Source organism: Macaca thibetana, chromosome 6, assembly GCF_024542745.1.
Source record: "Macaca thibetana thibetana isolate TM-01 chromosome 6, ASM2454274v1, whole genome shotgun sequence".
Taxonomy (NCBI): domain Eukaryota; kingdom Metazoa; phylum Chordata; class Mammalia; order Primates; family Cercopithecidae; genus Macaca; species Macaca thibetana.
The window spans coordinates 74,823,787-74,843,714 of NC_065583.1; the positions used below are offsets into that span (position 1 = coordinate 74,823,787).

General features: G+C 34.3%; 1 long non-coding RNA gene across 1 annotated transcript in view; it reads left to right on the forward strand.

Moving 5' to 3' along the window:
• LOC126956294 (uncharacterized) overlaps positions 1-12,427 on the forward strand; it is a 37,008-nt gene extending 24,581 nt beyond the window's left edge. Inside the window, exon 3 of the long non-coding RNA XR_007726286.1 lies at positions 12,320-12,427. This is a non-coding gene — a long non-coding RNA (uncharacterized LOC126956294). The remainder of the gene's footprint in view (positions 1-12,319) is intronic.
• The last annotated feature ends 7,501 nt before the right edge of the window (positions 12,428-19,928 follow it).

The following is a 19,928-nucleotide window of genomic DNA, read 5'->3' on the forward strand; positions in this document are numbered from 1 at the left end:
GTGTGATGGGCTTCCCTTTGTAGGTGACCTGCCCTTTCTATCTGCCTTTAATAAATTTCCTTGCATTTTAACCTTTGGAAAATCTGGTGATTACATGTCTTGGGGATGATCTTCTTGTGAAGTATCTCATGGGAGTTCTCTGCATTTTCTGAATTTAAATACTGGCCTCTCTAGCTAGGTTGAGGAAATTTGCATGAATGATACTGTGAAATATGTTTTCCCAGTTGATTTTATTCTCCCCATATCTTTCAGGGATGCCAGTGAGTTGCAGATGTTATCTACATAATGCCATATTTCTTGGAGGTTTCGTTCATTTCTTTCCATTATTTTTTCTTTATTCTTGTCTGACTGTCTTATTTTAGAAAGCCAGTCTTCAAGCTCTGAGATTATCTCCCAGCTTGATATATTTTGCTGTTAAACTTGAGATTGCATCATGAAATTCTTGTAGCATGTTTTTCAGCTCTGTCTGGTCTGTTCCTTTTTTCTGTATGGGTTATGTTTTCTGTCAGCTCTTGTATCATTTTATTGGGATTCTTAGCTTTCTTAGATTGGGTTTTAACATTCTCTTGAATTTCACTGACCATTCTTACCCATATTCTGAATTCTATTTCTGTCATTTCAGGCATCTCAGCCCAGCTTCGAACCCTTACTGGAGAACTAGTCTGGTAGTTTGAACGAAAGAAGACACTCTGGCTTTTTGAGTTGTCAGAGTTCTTGTGCTTGGCCTTTCTCATTTTTGTGGGCTGATGGTCCTTCAGTCTTTGATGTTGTTCTCCTTTGGATGGGTTTTGTTTTTCTTTCATCCTATTTGATGATCTTAGAGATTTCATTGTGGTATAAAGTGGGTTTAGTCAACTGGTTTTGTTTCTGAGAGATTTTTGGAAGCCAAGGTTCAGCTCAGGACTCCTGGACTACATGCTTTAACTCTGGGGACTGGTATCAGGCCTTGGCTTTGTTCTCTGGCTCCTTGAATTGAGGAACCTGCTGCACTGGAAAGGCCAAGGTGCTCCTGGACAGCTGGTCATAACACTCTGATGGGTGGAGCCAGCCAAAACGCTTTGTAGGGCTGTGGCAGTGGGATCTGTTTTCATTTGCACACACCAGCAGCACCGGCAGCATGGCAAGGTGAATGCCTGTTGGCTGTGGCAGGGTGCTAGTGTGTGCCAGGGTGCTGGCCACTGCGTAGACATTCACAACTGTGAACGTCCTCCTCCCTCCTGCAGTGGGAGGAGGGTGTGGTGGCAGCATAGCTCAGTGGGGAGAGGAGGCCCTGCTGGCAGGTGTGCATGCACTGATGCTGGTGGTGGTGTTAGCATGGGAGCAGGGCACTGGTGCATCTTCTGTGCATGTTCACACAGGCAGTGGGGGCTGCTCAGGGCAGGGGTGGGTCAGCTGTTCTTTGTGTCTAGTTTTGAGCTGGTGGAAATGTCCGTGTACATGGTTCTGACAGGAGTGGGGCCTGTGGATTCCATGCCCATCTATGCTCCCACAACAATGGCAGTCCCACAGGAGGAGAGGTACTGTGGGGGGGAATGGTGGGGTACACTCACACTGGCAGCAGTGGCTAGGCAGGGTACATGTGCACATGCACACTGTCAAGGAAGGGAAGGCAACATCACCTGTGTACACACACACCAGCAAAGCAATGTAGGAGGTGGCTGTGGGTGTGGGTGTGGGTGTGCTGGCAAAGCAGCATGGGGAGGCTGCAGTGGGAGGAGGATGTGGGCAGGCTGGTGCGTGTCCAGTTGGGGCTGCTCTGCCAGAGCACTCTGCTGCTCAGATGAGGTCTACTAGCACAGGAGCTATGATGTGCAGCACCAGGAGGTATTGGGGCCTGCACTGCAAGCAAACATGGCCAGTCTGGGGCTCTGGGAGAGGCCAGCCAACGGAGGAGTGCTCAGGTCAGACTGGCCCCACCTCATGGGCAAGAATGGCCGGCAGAGTTCAAATCTGTCAGTTATCCTAGGGTTAAAGTCTCTTCGGGCTAAAGTCTCCTACAATCCTCCTACAGGTCCTCAAGAGCACCCTGAGCCTACAGGGATGGACATCCTTGGCTGTCCTCCACTAAAGATGCTCCTGCACCAAACCCTCTGGGCTCCACACTAGCTGGAGTTCTGCCCCTATCACTTCTCTTAGCAGCTCTCCCTGTCAACTCAAGTGTCTACGGTGGTTGAGGGGTCTCCTCCTATGGGGATTCCAGAGGCCCATGGCAAGAGCAGGTTTCTCCTTGCCTGTTCAACTCACCCCTTCCTAGAGAGTCACTGAGGGTCAGGAATAAGCCTTGGTGTGTGGTAGCCTCGTGTAGTGTTCCCTTTTTCCTCCCCCTTAACCCCAGCACATATCTTCCCTTGTTCCTTCTCAATGCCTTCCCTTTTACTATTTGCCAAGAGTGTGTCAGTCTTCTTGATGTCCCAGTCCCTCGGAGGGAGCTGTTCCTCCTCGCTGTGACTAGTTGGCCATCTTCTATTTGTGTGTGTGTGTGTGTGTTTTAATACTCTATAAGTTCTAGGGTACATGTGCACAACGTGCAGGTTTGTTACATACATATGCCATGGTGGTTTGCTGCATCTATTAACTCACCATTTACATTAGGTATTTCTCCTAATGCTTTATCTCCCCCAGCCCCTCACACCTATGACAGGTGTGTGATGTTCCCTGCCCTGTGTCCAAGTGTTCTCATTGTTCAATTCCCACCTATGAGTGAGAGCATGAGGTGTTTGGTTTTCTGTCCTTGTGATAGTTTGTCAGAATGATGGTTTCCAGCTTCATCCATGTCCCTGCAAAAGACATGAACTCATCCTTTCTATGGCTGCATAGTATTCCATGGTGTATATGTGCCACATTTTCTTAATCCAGTCTATCATTGATGGACATTTGGGTTCGTTCCAAGTCTTTGATATTGTGAATAGTGCCACAATAAAGATACATGTGCATATATCTTTATAGTAGCATGATTTATCAGGATACAGAAATCAGTGTGCAAATTCACAAGCATTCCTATACACCAATAACAGACAAACAGAAAGCCAAATCATGAGTGAACTCCCATTGACAATTGCTACAAAGAGAATAAAATACCTAGGAATCCAACTTACAAGGGATGTGAAGGACCTCTTCAAGGAGAACTACAAACCACTGCTCAACAAAATAAAGGAGGACACAAATGGAAGACATTCCATGCTCATGGATAGGAAGAATCAATATTGTGAAAATGGCCATAGTGCCCAAGGTAATTTACAGATTCAATGCCATCCCCATCAAGCTACCAATGACTTTCTTCACAGAAGTGGAAAAAACTACCTTAAAATTCGTATGGAACTAAAAAAGAGCCCGCATTGCCACGAGAATCCTAAGCAAAAGGAACAAAGCTGGAGGTATCATGCTACCTGACTTTATTCTATTTCTTTTTAACATTTACCTTTTAAGAGAAAGTAACAGATTAAAACTAAGCTATGAAAGAGCAAATATGATATTTGTATATTCTCAGTGTCACAGACTTTAAAATACTATAAGTGATTACATAGTACTGTACTCCAAACTGGCAGATAGGTTATCTGATTTATCTTGCCTCACTTTTGTTTTTTATGTTGTTTTTAACGTGTTAATAACTGTTCAAGTTTTTCACACACATAAAATCGTCTAACACTACTTTCTCAGGTAATCTTTTTCATCTGCTTTCTATTATTTCGTCAACTTTGTTTTTCTACAGCAATCATTTCCTTTAAGAGTATCTTTAGATGGGAAATGAATGTAATATACAAACGAGACTAAACGTCCTGTTTAGCAAGTCACAATGCTGATTTTTGTTGTGATTTTCTGCTAGGTGTTTAGTAGATGTAAGATTGTATGATAGAAAATTGCAGTAGTGGGGCAAACTGGAAACACTAACACACACATTTCAGAAAATACAAAGATTTTTTTTTCTTAAACAAAATTTGCATTTAAGTAAAGAAATTCCCAAAGTTTAGAAACTTTCCAAGTCACTGCTTTACAACTTATTTGCATTGAATGACGTGTTTTAGTTAAAATAATCTCCAGTGAACTTCATTTGAATGTGCACATTGTTTTTTGGCAGATCCTTTGTAAAGCAATAATTTCCAGACGTTTTGAACTGTGCTCTCCTGTTCTGGTTTTGTTTAGAGTTATGTGTACAAACCAAACACTCTCATCATGAAAGTTGGCATGTCTGACAGTGATACAAAAAGATAATTATCCAGTAGTTCTACTTTAATATACTTGTTGAGAAAGTAATTAGACATGTATATAAGGATATGTGTGCAAAATGTTTATCACATAATTTTTCATCCCAGTGAAATATTTGAAATAGACTATGGCAAAAACTGGTGGTGGATTAAAATAATTAAAGTATATAGCCTCACACATTTACTTATAAAATAAATGTTTGTTTAATACTTATGTTTTGGTGTTTTTGGAAGAACACTGTAGGAGAAATACATGAGATAAATATGAGAGAATTAGTATACAGTTTAGGCATATAAAATTGCCATTAAAAATTATGGAATGTTGGTAATTCTATATGGTTCTCTCTAATCCACACAGGAAGTTTAGTTAAAACGTGGTTTCAGTAAAGAGAAAGAGGAAAAACTGATAGCTTGTACTAGTTGATGGCAATAGATATGTAAATAGGTAAAGAGGCATTTAAGGAAAATCAAAAGTGTTTGTAACTGGAGGTGACATCAAGGAAGGGGATGGTAGAGTCAACGATGACTTTCTTATTTGTGACCTGAACACATGAGCAGATTGTGTGTCATTTATGAAACAGGGAACATTAAAAGAGGGGCAGTGGTGATTTGGAGGGTGAGGCAGCAATGATGAGTTCATGAAGACTTTGTTCATGTCCATATTGTGGTTGATGTGCAGATCAGTCGTCCTAGTAGAGAAGCCTGGGTGATAACTTGGTAAGCATATAGCAGTCATGGACTTGTTGGCTCTTGATGTATAGTAGCTATGAGAGTGAAGATAATGGTTGATATTTAGAAAGGCATGAGAATATTTTGAAAACAATACTGAGTGAGATCAGAGAGCTAAAACCATTCTGAGAATTGTTGAGATTTAAGAAGATAGAAGAAACCAAAAATCGGAAAAAGAAAGAATATCCAATGTTGTAGAAAGACAAAAGGGTTTTATGGCCTAGAAAGGATTAACGCCGTTTTTTGTTTTTTTTTTTTTAAATCAGTAGTGTTAAATGATACAGACATTTTGAACAAGATACTGGTTGAAAAACATCCATTGGATTTAGTCACATGGAAGTAACTGGTGACCCTCATACAAGGAAATAAAGTGGAGTAGTTAAAGTATGTCCTTTATTGGAGTTGGTTGAATAATTTGATAGAGTACTGTGGAGTCATGGAAGAGAAAATGTATTAGTAAATTTTTAAACATCAGTTTACAAAGGAGTTTTATAATAAAATCTATTTTATAAGAACATATTTATGTATACACACATAAAAGCATGAAATGACAGTAAAGAATGAACACAGACTATACACCACACAGTTTTCTTAAAACTTTATGGTATTATATCAGAGACTTTTTATGAAAAGTAAATGAGATGAGAAACCCACAATTAAAGCAAGTCTATGATCATACAATGAATAAATCATTGGGACTACAGTTCTATTCAGGAAGTCTCCCACCCCTGAACCCCAGAAAAATATCAGTATGTTAAATTTATTCCCAGGATTGCATACATTTAGAATTATTTTGTAATGTCTTATGTGTAGGAAAGAAAACTTTAAAAGTGAGCCATAAAACCACCTCAGAAAAATCTTTAATGCATAGCCTTTCTTATAAAACAAAAATTCAAAGTTCTAGAATATGAATCCATTTTAAAATAAGACAAAAGTGATTGAGAAAAATTATATGAAGTATTTTCATATTTTAAATGAAATCATTCCAGAATGTTTAGACAATGTTCAAGTAAGTGTTATGTTTTTTGAAAATCTTAAAACCTAACAGATACATTAATATGTCTAAAATTTCAAAACTTGAAATATTATGGTTAGTGGGACTATGCCTAATATAAAAGGGAATTCAAGCATGGTAAAACTGGTTGGTATGGATGTGAGATCACAATTATCATACTTCCCTCTCTATAACATTGACAACAAGGATCAGTAGTGAAAATTGAGCATGGTATTCTTAGTGAAATTTCTAGATTGATTGTGCTGGCTATGCTTAGATAAAAGTTAGAGCAGCAAATGCAAAATGGAATGGGCATGATAGGTCAGAGGAACTTGCACATGAACTATGTAATACATTTCATTTCCTTGAGGTGCCTAGATTATTGCTCCAGTTCTTTATTGTCTTTCTAAGCACACTGTGTTTAATTATAAGTTGCAATAGAAATGTAAGCATAACCCTCTTATGAGATAATAAAGATTAGTTTATCAATCTCTGAAAACAAATATATGAATTTGGATATTATGTGTTAATGATATTTTATATTAAAAATCCTTTTTGGTTATATAAGTATACTTTTAACATATTTTGGTATATTTAGTTATATATATATTTACATTGCTATGCACATATACAAATATTTAACAACAAATATAAACACTGTATTTTTTCTTATCAATGAATGTAAAAAATCTTATGTGTTAGTGAACAGCACTTCTAAAATATTTCAGGTATTAGTCATCCTGACCCAGGATCTAAAATGGAAGGTGAGCCAGCTACTTTCATGGTTCTGGCTTAATAGGACCAATTTCTCAATAGCTCTTTCTCTGAAAATAATTTTTCACAAGCAACAGCATTCTCCCAATGGCCTCCATCACTGTGATTGACAGAGAATATGTACGAAGTTGGCTAATACACCATAGTATAGGACGCAGTGTTCCAGGAGTACCATTTTTAAGTGGAGGCAGGTGTGAATCAAATTAGCATACAAAGGAGAAATATTACTTTGCTAGGTACTGCTCCCACGTCCTTTCAAAATGGCTAGATTAATAGCTCACGTGGTATCTTGCAATTTTGTCTCCTTCATTTGGATTAGAATTAACCAGTACCAGACAAAACAATATGTTTTGAATGTTCTCATTTGATATACTCGTTATGAATGAGAAATGGTACTAATTATTATTTTAGCCTCCAGTAATTATCTGAGAATCTTGAAAATTCTTTCACAGAAAACAAAAACTGAAACGAAAGGTTACAGAAGATATTTACCAAGTTCCTTGCATTTTACATTCTAACAACTGCCAGGTGAACAATTATCACACTACTAAAGTGCAATTATAAAAATTATACTGACATTTGCTTTGATTTGAACACTTTTTTAAAAATTCAATAAGAATGGAACATTTTAAGCCAATATTTTGTGAGGACTTAGGCTGTGCTACAGCTTTACATAATTTATGTCCATTCCTACTGCTTTACAAAATGTTAACTTTATTTCCATTAACATCTTTACACAGCTATCACTTCTAATAGCATGTTCATGTCCCTACTAAGTGTGTTGCAGAGTATGAAGCAAGCTCTGTTTATTCTAAAGTCATAAAACATGCTAACACCTTGAAAGTAATGTAGACATTAAAATAAATACTTTGAAAACTTAAAAAATAATCATTGTGAGTGTTTTCACTTGGAACTCCTTACCTCAGTTATTCTGATCTAGTTTATTTTCTTTATAGTACTTAACAAAATCTAAATTTTTTGAGACTATATTATTAATCTCTACTTTTGGTTTCTCTTCAATTTGAGGGTAGGGGACTTGAGGCTTATCTCATTCATGACTGTGTTCTCTGGGACATTTCCTGGCACCATGCCAGTATTAAATAATAGTTAAGTTTAAAAAAGTGAGAATTTCAAATTGAATTCATTCTTAGAGAGTCATATACATTTTATATTATTTTAATAGTACATAATTACAATGAAATATGTTTTTATACACTGTCATTATTATATCATATATAATAATCATGTATAATATCATGAGAATTAACAAAAAGGATGTTCTAAAGATGTGGATATTTAAAATGTATTAAAAATAACCCTACATTTTAATTTTGGAATATATTACCATTTGAGATATATTATTAGCTTTAAGACTTGAAATTACTATATCAAATGCAGAGCTGGGTCTCTAAAAGTTGTCAAAATTCTAAAAATTTATATCCTAAGATATGATTTAATCTTAATTTAGTTAGGGCAAAGGTATTGTGGCAAAATTTCAACCAGAGAAAAATAAGATGGATATTAACTATTTCTTCAGAATTTGATTCTTAAGTGACAGCTCATTCTTCAAGCTCTGTTATTTACATGAGTGCCATGTTCTCCATACCTTCCACCTGCATTTGGAGAGAATTTTAATGTGTGCTTTCCACAGTCCTGATTAAATCTTTACCACTGTTAAACACTTTCATTATTGCCTGCATTAACCAATATTTTATTGCAAATCAACTTGCCTTTTTCTTCTTTTAGTTTTATTGAATTTCTGATTTATCATCTTCAGTTTTTTCTATATGGCTATGGATATAGCCTCTTACATCTTTTGGGGGGTAATAAGTAGTTTCCTGGAAAAAAGTGGTTCTCTTCCATTTAGAGATTCATTTTCAGTGATGGGCACTTCTCAGCTCTATGGCATTATTTTCTTTCCTTTGAGATTTTAAAGGCACACACTGTTTTGTTGTTTATCTTCTATTAGTAAGAAGCTATCAATGCCAATATTTGTTATAAAACAGGATTTAATGGAATTCTTGATGGTGGCTGAAAAGAAAATTCAAACTGACTCCACTGAAAAAGAGAATTTATTGACACACACATTTAAGATTTCCTGTAGTAGATCAGGTATGGATGGATCCAAGGACTCAAATGACATTATCAGTCACTCTACTTCTCATGCCTGTTCCATTTATTTTGGCCACATAGAGAAAGGCTCTTTCTGTGTTTTGGAAAGATGGTCTTTAGATGGTTACTCTATGAAATCTTTGCCCAACGAGATTTTTTCCCCATACTGTAGTTTCACAGAAGTTTATCTGATTGATTTGGATGTTCTCGTATTCAGGTTGTTTGTGAAGCAATCACTTTGGGCAAGATTTGTGAGTATGTTGGTCCAGCCTAGGTTTCATGCCATCTCTAGTGATGAAAAGAGGGATTATTTTTTTCCCATTGCATGAAATGAGAGTGGGAGGAGAGTTGCCAAATAAAAGAAAATGATGAGGATATGATTGCTGGAAAGAAAAACCATTGTTCACTACACAGATCATATAAATTTTTCTTAATCTTTCTCAGTGTCTAGCAAGCTCAAAGTTCTTCAGATTCAGGCACAGTGGCCTGGGTTTGGGTCTTTTATTTCTTATTAAAATAAGGCCTGAAGTGATGAAAAGTACAATGGAAGTTTTAAAAATTTGGTTCCAATTCTAACATTGCAACTATCTATTTGAACTTCAGCAGGTCATTTGACACTTCAGGGCCTCGACTTTCTTAAGTATAAATTTAGGTGAATATATTACATTTTGTTTAATTGATAATTGGATTACCTGTCTTAAAAGTGTAACCTGAAACAATGCACATTTTATTCATCTGATTTATATTAGTCCTATAAATTTCATATGTATATAATTTAATAAATTCCAGTAACTATCTTCTCTAATCTCAACTCTTCAAACACTAATGATGTTTTGTAAGTGACCGAACTTACCAAAATAAAAAATAATAGTTAATATTTATTAAGTGCTTACTTTAAACAAATTAATTAAGCTATAGTATAGATAATTTCATCCATGGAATAAAATCTTAATTATTTTATGGGTTTTTTTTCCTGAAACAATATAGAACAGAAACCTAGTAATATCTGCTTTGCTTTTCAGTGTAATAGGAAGATGTTAGTGTGACTATTGACTACATATATGGAGCATAGAAAATAATGTGATATCTGCATATTAATTAATGATTGTCACATTGCTTCTGAGGTATGCGTTTTTAGAATACATTTGCTGTTGCTTTTACAATTAGAATTAAACAATTAAGCCTTTTCATTCTCAACAATTCCATTGGAATACACACATTGTACTAATTTTTAAGCTAATATATTTGTTTACTTATGAAACAGTATCTGAGGCATTTTTACTCTTTGAAAAATTTATCTAACCTCTGCATTGCTACTGAGTTTTATCTGGTAGCATTTAACACATCAGAAGTGCAATTTACTGTAAACTTCTCCCTGTAGTATTTAACGTTTCTCTCATCAAACTCACATATTTTTAAAAATGAAAATCATACAGCCTTTGCATGAACAAAAGCCCTGTCATTCACTTGTTGCTTTCTCCCACATTTCTCATGGCATATTGTATTAGGTAATTTGTAAGGTGAGCTATTGTTCATAAAGCCCCTGTAATGAGGTACATTCTTTGTTTTATGAAGAAGTAATTACTTACACTGCAACGGTCATAACTGTAACATGAATAGTGCAACTGTCACTGGGTAAAATGTGCTCTTTGAGCATGGAAGGTACGTAGATATGATTTCTAGGTTTGCTGAATGAGAAAACATTAAAAGCCAACTCATAACAAAGAAGTTTTTAATGAGTAGAGCAAACTAGAAAGCAATAGAAATGAATTCTTTTGATATAATTGTCATTCTCAAAATGGTTTCTGAAGAAATTCTGAATTTGTCTATTGTTTATTCTTTGATTATCTACTTAGAGACCTTATTTTTAGTGTTGCATAAAATACTTGTGGACTCTCTTGATATAAAAATGAATGATACTTTCACTACATAAAGATTGCATAATCCACAGTATATGTATAAAACAAGATCAATAACAGTGCTGTGGAAATTTCAGATGAATCAATTCATTTCAAACTTGTGCTTGTAAAAATTAAAATACTTCACAAGGAAGAAAATTATTACTTGAAAATAATACCTATGCTCTTAAAATTAATAAGATATATTATATTCGGGAGTAATGCAAGGCAAAAAAAAATGTATTCAATGCATCCAACCAATGGATTAAGACAAAGACTATATTTTATTTGAAATATCTAACTTTTGATTTCTATTTTTTTCTATGCTGCATTAATTACTCATCACTCTTTAATGCATCTATTAAATCTCTTGCCAAACTAATCAATGGTGTTATCTAAATAATATAATTTTTCCATACTTGTATTTCACTGATACTGAGACAGTTTAAAGTAATGGAGAAAATAGGTTGAATTTGTTATATAGCCTTGGGAGGAAATAAATACATATAAGGCAAGCAATGTGAATGTTTAGCAGCCTTAAATATGTATAACAGTCAAATTTTGGTTCCTTGTGTGTTGATATGATGGAAGGCTATGTTTTTAGTATTGTTTTGAATCTGTGCTTTACTCATGCTTTCTTCTATTGGTTGAGAAAAGGGATTGTTTACCCTTTAGATGATATTATATTAGCATACTTTTCTCAGAAAAAAAAAAGCCACTTAAATATGTTCTATATCAGTAACATGTTCCCTGTAGCCTAAAATATACATTCAACCATTGGAAATGTCAACTGCATTCAACACTGGCCAACTAAGGAAAAATTATTTGTCCCATTGACTTAACTCCCACAATTTGCCCTGTTTGCCATGGCTACTGTGTAGTGTGCATTTAGCTACAGTGACCTGTGCTGCTATAAGAAATGAGTTTTGGAAATGGTCTTTATCCTCCCAAATAAAGTTAGTGCATCCAGATTTGGAAACTGACAGCAGTAATATTCCCCAACTAAAGCTAGAGCTTAGCCCTGTTATACTTATTAAAAAGCCTATTCATACAAATTAAATCCATTCCATATCCTGGCCTCTGATGACAGCTCCATTTTTTTTCTTGTCTGGTTTGAATTACCTCAAGTCTGTACCCAGAAAGAATTTATCCCTTTCAAGAGACTTCTCCAAGCCTATAATAAATTCACATGGGTCGTCCCATCAATGTAGTGAATTTGCATTATTATTTCATTATGAGTAGGAAAGAAAGCGGATTAGATCTCTTCCAGCATTGGCAGCGCCTAATTCAACCTGAACACATGATTAAAGCTGGCATTTATGACTATAACTGTCAAAGAAAACTAATTGTAAACTGAGAACTGTGGATAATTATGGCTTTTGCTATTAAACCATTTCTCTCCTATTTATCACAGAACCAACTACAGACTTTACTACTGTTTGCATTTAGTTCTCTGATTACTATGAGCCTACTTAAGCAAATGAAAATCGATCTGCATTCTCAAAGTGAAGGCTTTATGTAGACTTAAGCTCAATTGTGATTTAGTATATGTGTTTTCATTTTGTTTTTTCCTTTAAATGTTTTCTTTTTTTCTTTTTTCTTTTGGAAAGGGCGATATGACACTACCACCACTTTGTCCAGGACACTGCATTTTGCATTGTTCGAATTACAAATCTTGAAGCACTTCCTGGTAAGCAGCTGGAAACATGCTATTTGAACTATACCTTTAATAAGAGACTTTCTAAAAATACGCCCCTTTTATGTGCACATGTAGGCTTCAAAACCATGTGTATACATGTTTATATATTTGATGTTTATATAATTATACAGGTATGAATAACTATGCACATAGAAAATATACATATATAATTATGCATGTAGAAAGATATGTCTAGGACATACATACATATGTAGATATCTATAGTGTATAAATACATATATACATGTATAAATGTATAAATACATATATACATGTATAAATGTGTATATATGTATATAAATGCATATACATATATACCTACATGTTTAAAAGTATATATACATATATACATACATAGACATATAACCAGAAATATATGAATCTCATTTTTAGTAAATATTATAAGTCCTTCATGATGAACCAAATATCTTTTTAATTTTATAGGAAGCCGTACGGGGTTGTGGTGAATCATACAAGTTCTATAGTGTTTCTATTTAAGATTCAATTCCAGTTTTACCCTTTGCCAGCTATGTACACTTGCATAACTTCCTCATTTTAAAAATGTATAAATATTATTATGAGTGGGATAATTAAAATAATTGATGTAAACTAATTTGCACACAGTAAATACTCAATAAATGTTGGCTTTTAGCTAGTTTTATCAAATACTATTATTGTGACTGTGAATCACTGTTTGTATGAATTTATGTGGCCATGTATTTTAAGGTGAAAATGTAATAATAGCAATATGTGTAACTCAAGTACAGGCTTCAATTTTATGAAACAGCTTTAATTCATAAAATCATATTTAGCAAAGCCAATTATTTAAAAGCTTAAGTAGCATAATTTAATTTTTACAACGGTAAAAATTATTTATGAATAATAAATTGCACATCAAAGGGAAAAAATAACTTCTTTTGTCTAGTGCCCTGGTTTTCAATTCAGAGAAGAGTCATTGAATCATATAAAATAGTACTGATAATGAATGAAATGAATTATACATTGGTTAAGAGTAAGCTATTTTAAAATATCAAAAAATGAGAAATGTTGCTATTATAGCTATTAAAGTTAGAGTAGAAACAAGAACACCTGAACATGACTCTATCAACACCCGAATATTAGGGAAAAAATGTTTCATTCAGAAAATGCAACAAGAGTTGGAAAATGGGAAGGGTCATTTAGAATGCTCAGCTCAATTACCAAAACTGTATTTGATCCTCTGAGAGTCAATGAAATTAATATTTTATTCACAATTGCTCAGCAATATTAGAACTGGAACCCACGGTTTATGTAATTCATAACTGTATTTAATAGGTTTAATATTTAACCTATTAAATAATTCTAAATGTTTAACATCATTAATCTGTACTATAAACATAGCATTAGTTTACCATGAACTTCAGATCTGCAAAAACAATAAATATATGTAAACATTTAATATGCAGACTTTTGAATCAGTAAAAATTTTTAATATTTAATTATGAAATAAAAGACATATAAAGCTATCCCTGGTCTCTTACCTTAAGGGTAAGTCTCTGTCTGTGCATTGCCTTTTAACTATGGATGACCAGAAATATTTCGGCAGTTACATTAATAGTACACATGCATTGTGGGCATATACCTACATGTATATACCTACACTTCTTCACTTAATGTTTGTTCCTATATATTGATCCATGTTTTCATACATCTTTGTATTTAAATCACCTTTTAAAATTTCATTTTGGTGATATGCCATAATTTACTCAAGCCATTCTCCGGTATTCAAGCCATTCCTGTACGAATTTTAGGCTGTTTTTAAAATGGTTATATATAATGATCTCTAGGAAAATCTTACAGCTTATATCTTTGCTTGAATTACTTAGAGTTATTTGGAATCAGATTACAGTTTTAAAGATATAAAACTATGAAGTTTGAAGGTTTTTGCCATAGTATTTTCCAAAATAATATTAACAATAAACTGTTCCTAATATCATTATAGTATCATTTTGATTTTATTTTTATTATTTTGTCAAGTTGTCAGTGGCATAGAAATATTATCACATGTTCATAATTTTAAAAATCCTCTTGTTTTAATTGTGTATGTTTAGTGAATATTTTTCTTATGCATTATTTCATTGTGGAAAAACAGCAGAATAAATAGGTCTTATTTTAAAATGAATTTCTTCATGTTAGGTGAAAGACCAAACGTACCAAATCAACAGTTATGAAATCAAGTTTGTTCTCTATGTATACATAAAATGACATCTAATTATTTTGGTTGCACTTTCTGAGAGCTTGCACTTTGCTCATGGGTCCTGAGGGATCATTGATAAATAAATAAATTATGCTTGTACTTCAGAAATCTTAATTTCATATTAAAATGATGACTTGAGTTAACATTTTTTTTTTCTTTTTTTGAGACAGGCTGTCACTCTTATCACCCAGGCTGGAGTGCAGTGGCGCCAATCTGGGCTCACTGCAACCTCCGCCTCCCGGGTTCAAGCAATTCTCCCACCTCAGCTTCCCGAGTAGCTCGGATTACAGGCGCCCACCACCATGCCCTTTTTGTAGTTTTAGTAGAGATGGGGTTTCACCATGTTGGCCAGGCTGGTCTTGAACTCTTGACCTCAAGTGATCCACCCGCCTCGGCCTACTAAAGTGCTGGTATTACAGGCATGAGCCACTGAGCTCTGCCGAGTCAACACTTCTGATGGAAACTTTTCTAAAGAAATAAAGCATCACTGAACACAACATTTAGCTTTGTTAATTGCAGTTAAAGAGAAAAGATAATTTTTTTAAGTTCTTATTCTTCTGTGCAGTAGAACATCTTAGCTTATGTATCAAATTGTCATTAAAATTAAAGCATAAAGTAGGTAGCTCTATACATACACACGTATTTTCTGATTCAGATCATGGCATGCATAGGTAAAAATAAATGTTTACCCAATAGAGATACTAACTTTGAATGAAACAAGTATAATTTTTTTTTACAATAACATTTTCATCAAATTTTTGTAATTCAGTGATGATTTAATAAGAAAGCTTTTACATAAAACTGCTTTTCAGATGAACTTTCTTTAAATTTTCCACAAGAAATGGATTTCAGGGTGGATTTATATTTAGAGATGCTTTTGCATCTGCAAAATACACATAAATACACATTTATTTTAAGTATAATGGAGAAAATATTCTGAATCATTAAAATGTATGTTTAGAATATAAATACTGCTGGGATATCGAAAATTTTCCAATATGGAAATACACTTCAATTTTGACTTCATTGCTTGAAAATAGTAATAGCTTATTTCAATTCTTTCTCATGTTTAAAAATTTCTGTAATCTCCACTCATTAATGTGAAAAACAAGAAATTTGATTGTACCAAAGTGTTTGTAGTATCAGATAAAAGTTGTTGAAAGCATTTTGTAGATATATGAGTTGTTTTATTAGATGTTTTGTTAGAAATACAGCCCTTCATTTTAATTAATTTAGCATCGTTAATGGTATCTCTATAGTAGTAGATTAGTAGATTGAGATGCAAAGAAGTTACCAAGCAAATCAAGACACACAAAAAATTAAAATGGAAAGTATTTTACAGATTCATGTTTTCTCAAGAAATCCTTGACATCCAATTAAACAACAGAGTAACACAATTACTCAGAAAAACACAGTAGATATAATCAGAGTAATACTCGATTAAAGAGGGGTAGTATGTCATTGTCCAACTACAGTCCAAAGCCTGTCTTACATTATTAAGCAGAAGAAGACATATAACCTGCATGAGAATAAGGAAAAATTGAAGTCCAAAAATATTGAGTGGAAGCCTGAGAATTTCGCAAGTTTTATATGGCAGCGACTGGAAAACCTACTACGCTGCGCAGAAATGCAGATGCTTTCATGCTTATTGATTGGCGGTAGAAGCCAAGAAGATTAAGTGAGGTTTATAGTTAATATGAGAACCTTTGGTGCTCTGGCTGAATTAGGGGGGTGTTGGTGGCTATGCACTGAAACTTTAATCAATTCTTTTCTTTCACTTTATTATACATATTGAAATAAAATCTTTTCTGATGAAGGTCTCAATAATACAGGGGTGTAACAGGATAGGAAAAAAACCCACAAGCATAGTTACTTTTGCTATTTTCTTACTTTCACTTATTAACAATAATTCATATTAAAATAACACAATCTTTATTTATTATTATTTTTGAGACAAAGTGTCACTCTGTCACCCAGGTTGATGTGCAGTGGTGTGATCTCAGTTCATAGCAACCTCCGCCTCCCAGATTCAAGCGATTCTCCTCCCTCTGCCTGCTGAGTAGCTGAGATTACAGGCACCTGCCACCTTGCCTGGTTAATTTTTGTATTTTTTAGTAGAGACAGGGTTTTGCCATGTTGACCAGGCTGTTCTCCAACTCCTGACCTCAAGTGATCTGCCTGCCTAAGTTCTGGGATTACAGGTGTGAGCCACTACATCCAACCTAAAATAACACAATCTTTTAAAAAGCCTCGACCTTTAATCATCATTGCCACCAATAGTATTGTGTCCTCAAGATGCAGATTTTTGAATGACACAAAAATCAAATTTATTTTCTGAAGATGGTAGAAGAGGGTAACATCTTTCTGAAGAGGGTACAAGAGAGACATTCCTAGGGAAGTCATGTATATCTGGATAAATGGGCACTCTATGGAAAACAGGGAAATTAAATAAGGAAATACATTCTCATCTTAGGCAGAAGATCCTTCTTTAAGAAACTTAGCAATCTAAGAGAAAATACTGAAGACAGTATTGGAAATTTCCAACTAGATATTAATACTTTATAGCAAAATCTACTGTTGATAAAGCCACATGCTCAGAGCTTCCAATTGGCTTTATAGCATTCTACTCTTAAATATGAGACAATAGTCAAGGATCACCACATTTCAAAGGGAATCAGGAACCAAATAAGTTAAATTGATAAATAACATCAAGTAAACTTTCATTCAGTGGTGTACTGGAGCCTACCGGCTCTGGGACAAGAGTCAACTCTGACATGGTCTCCCAAGTTCTCATTCTGTGACTACATGTTAGTAGTTTGAAATTCACTATGGTGGGAGAACTCATATCATTGAAATTAGCTAGCTCTGAAATGTAATGCTATTATTAATTTTCTCAGAGATACACAGGAATAATTGTATCTGTAAACAAAACCACGATGCTCTATTTTTAGATAAGGGCAAGTCAAAAACTAAAAACTCTTTTAGAAATTAAAAATATAAAAACCAAAATGAAAACCTCAACAGAACTTTTGGATGACAAAGTTTTTGCTCCCCAAACCTAGAGTAAAACAAAACAAGGTAAAACATAAGAAAGAAAAGAATTAAACTATCAGTTTAGAGGTCCAACATCCTAGCAATAGAAAATCCTCTCCTTTCCCAAAAGGCAGCAGAGAAAATGCAGTGGAAGACATAATTAATAATACTATTCTTGGGAGGCCGAGGCAGGGAGATCACGAGGTCAGGTGATCGAGACCATCCTGGCTAACACAGTGAAACCCCGTTTTTACTAAAAATGCAAAAAATTAGCCTGATGTGGTGGTGAACTCCTGTAGTCTCAGCTACTCGGGAGGCTGAGGCAGGATAATGGCATGAACCTGGGAGCCGGAGCTTGCAGTGAGCCGAGATCGCACCACTGCACTCCAGCCTGGGCGACAGAGCAAGACTCCATCTCAAAAACAAAAATAAGTAAAATAAATAAATATTATTATTATTATTCACGTTTCCCAAATAGAAAAATCATGAATTTCCTGAAAGGGCTCACTAAATATCCAGAACCATGGATGAAAACAAATGCATGCCATGATATATCATCACTGATTTTCAAATCATGCAGATAACAAGAAAATCTTACCGCTTCCCCAGAGAAAAAAAAGTCTTATACAAAGACTCAAAAAAATAAAAAGTTTTTACCTTTTCAATTTCAGTTTAGGAGGCTTGAAGGCAGAAGAGCAATGCCATCAAATTACTGAACAGGAATGATTTCCAATACAGAATTCTGTGTTCAGTTAAATACTCATACAAAGATAAGACTTGAGTAAAGACAAATTCAGACAGGTAGCAAAGACTACTGGACATCTTCACCCAAACTGAGGAATGTAACAACAACAAAAAGAGGAACATGTGTGATTGTCCAGGAAACAGGGCAATCAAATATGGCAGAGACGCAAAGAGAATCTCCAGGATTATGATGAAGTGAGAACTCTATACTTGTTGTACTCTAGATTGAAGCAGGTGAGGAACAGCCAATAGAGATTCTTGGATAAAATATATTTGATAGTATACCTGCTAAGCCTCAATGTATATCAAGTAAATTTTTACACTTGGCTGGATATTTGAAGTTTTATAAGTAGAAACTATTTAACCAAACAGCAACATGAAACAAGATAAAATCCACTCTGAGGAAAATAAGTTGTTAGGACAAGAGAAGAATTATAGTATGTTCCATGGCTCAGTAGTGAATAACATTTATATAGTCATTTTAAACACTGTAAAATGTTCTAAGTTAAGATTTGATTATAACTGCATTACTAGGATGGAAGTGAAATATAGTTGTTTCTGTGAGGTTGAGGGAAGGAAAGGGAAGAGAATAATAGAGTTAAAACCTTGTCTTTCTTAGTGGGAAGTTAATAGATAATGCCTACAACTTAAGATTCAGGATGTAATGATATAATGATAATTTTCATAGATTTGGTGATACACATAAAAATACAAACAGAAATACTAAAATAATAGCATAAAATTGAAAGTGGGTAACTCTGGGGAGGAACAAATGTCAGGGTTTTGTAATAAAGGTTTTTCATAATAATCTTTATGAAACTTTTTGGCCCTTCAAACTGTGTATATCTTCAACTTTAATTTTAAAATATTTGATTATAAAATGTTACACATGTACACGGTATAGTGCAATATTTTAAATCACTGACTCGAGTCAAGTTGGGCTAATTCTGGAGTAACTAATTCTATGATCTTAGAATTAACTCGTCTGTGAGTCAGTTTCTTGTTTTGAAAACAGACATTATGCTAGGGCCTATTGTTCATTTTTGTGTAGATTTAATAAAATATTTTGTGTAAAATGAATAAAAGTTATTGGTACATAGCTCTTGTTGTCATTGTTGGTATTGTTGCCAGTACTACTTTGAATCCTAGTACTACTACTTCATTATAATACGAACTTCTCATTCTGGACCTCTAGTCCTTCAGTTCCCACACTAAAAAAAAACACCACCAAAAAACTTAGTAACTTTTAGTGTGTAGGTACGTGAAATACATATATTTTTTATTTTGTAAACAAATAGAAAGTTTATATATATATATAACATTTTACCTAGCATGTGTTATTTAAAAGATAATGTATAGCCTGTGATCCAGTAGATACCTATCCTTTTTTTCATGCTGCAAAGTCTTTCATTATATAAATATACTGTAGTTATCTCCTTACTTACCAATGGATATAAAGTAGGCTCTAGTCTTATATATTGAAAGAGTATAAGTTTCTCAAGCAAGG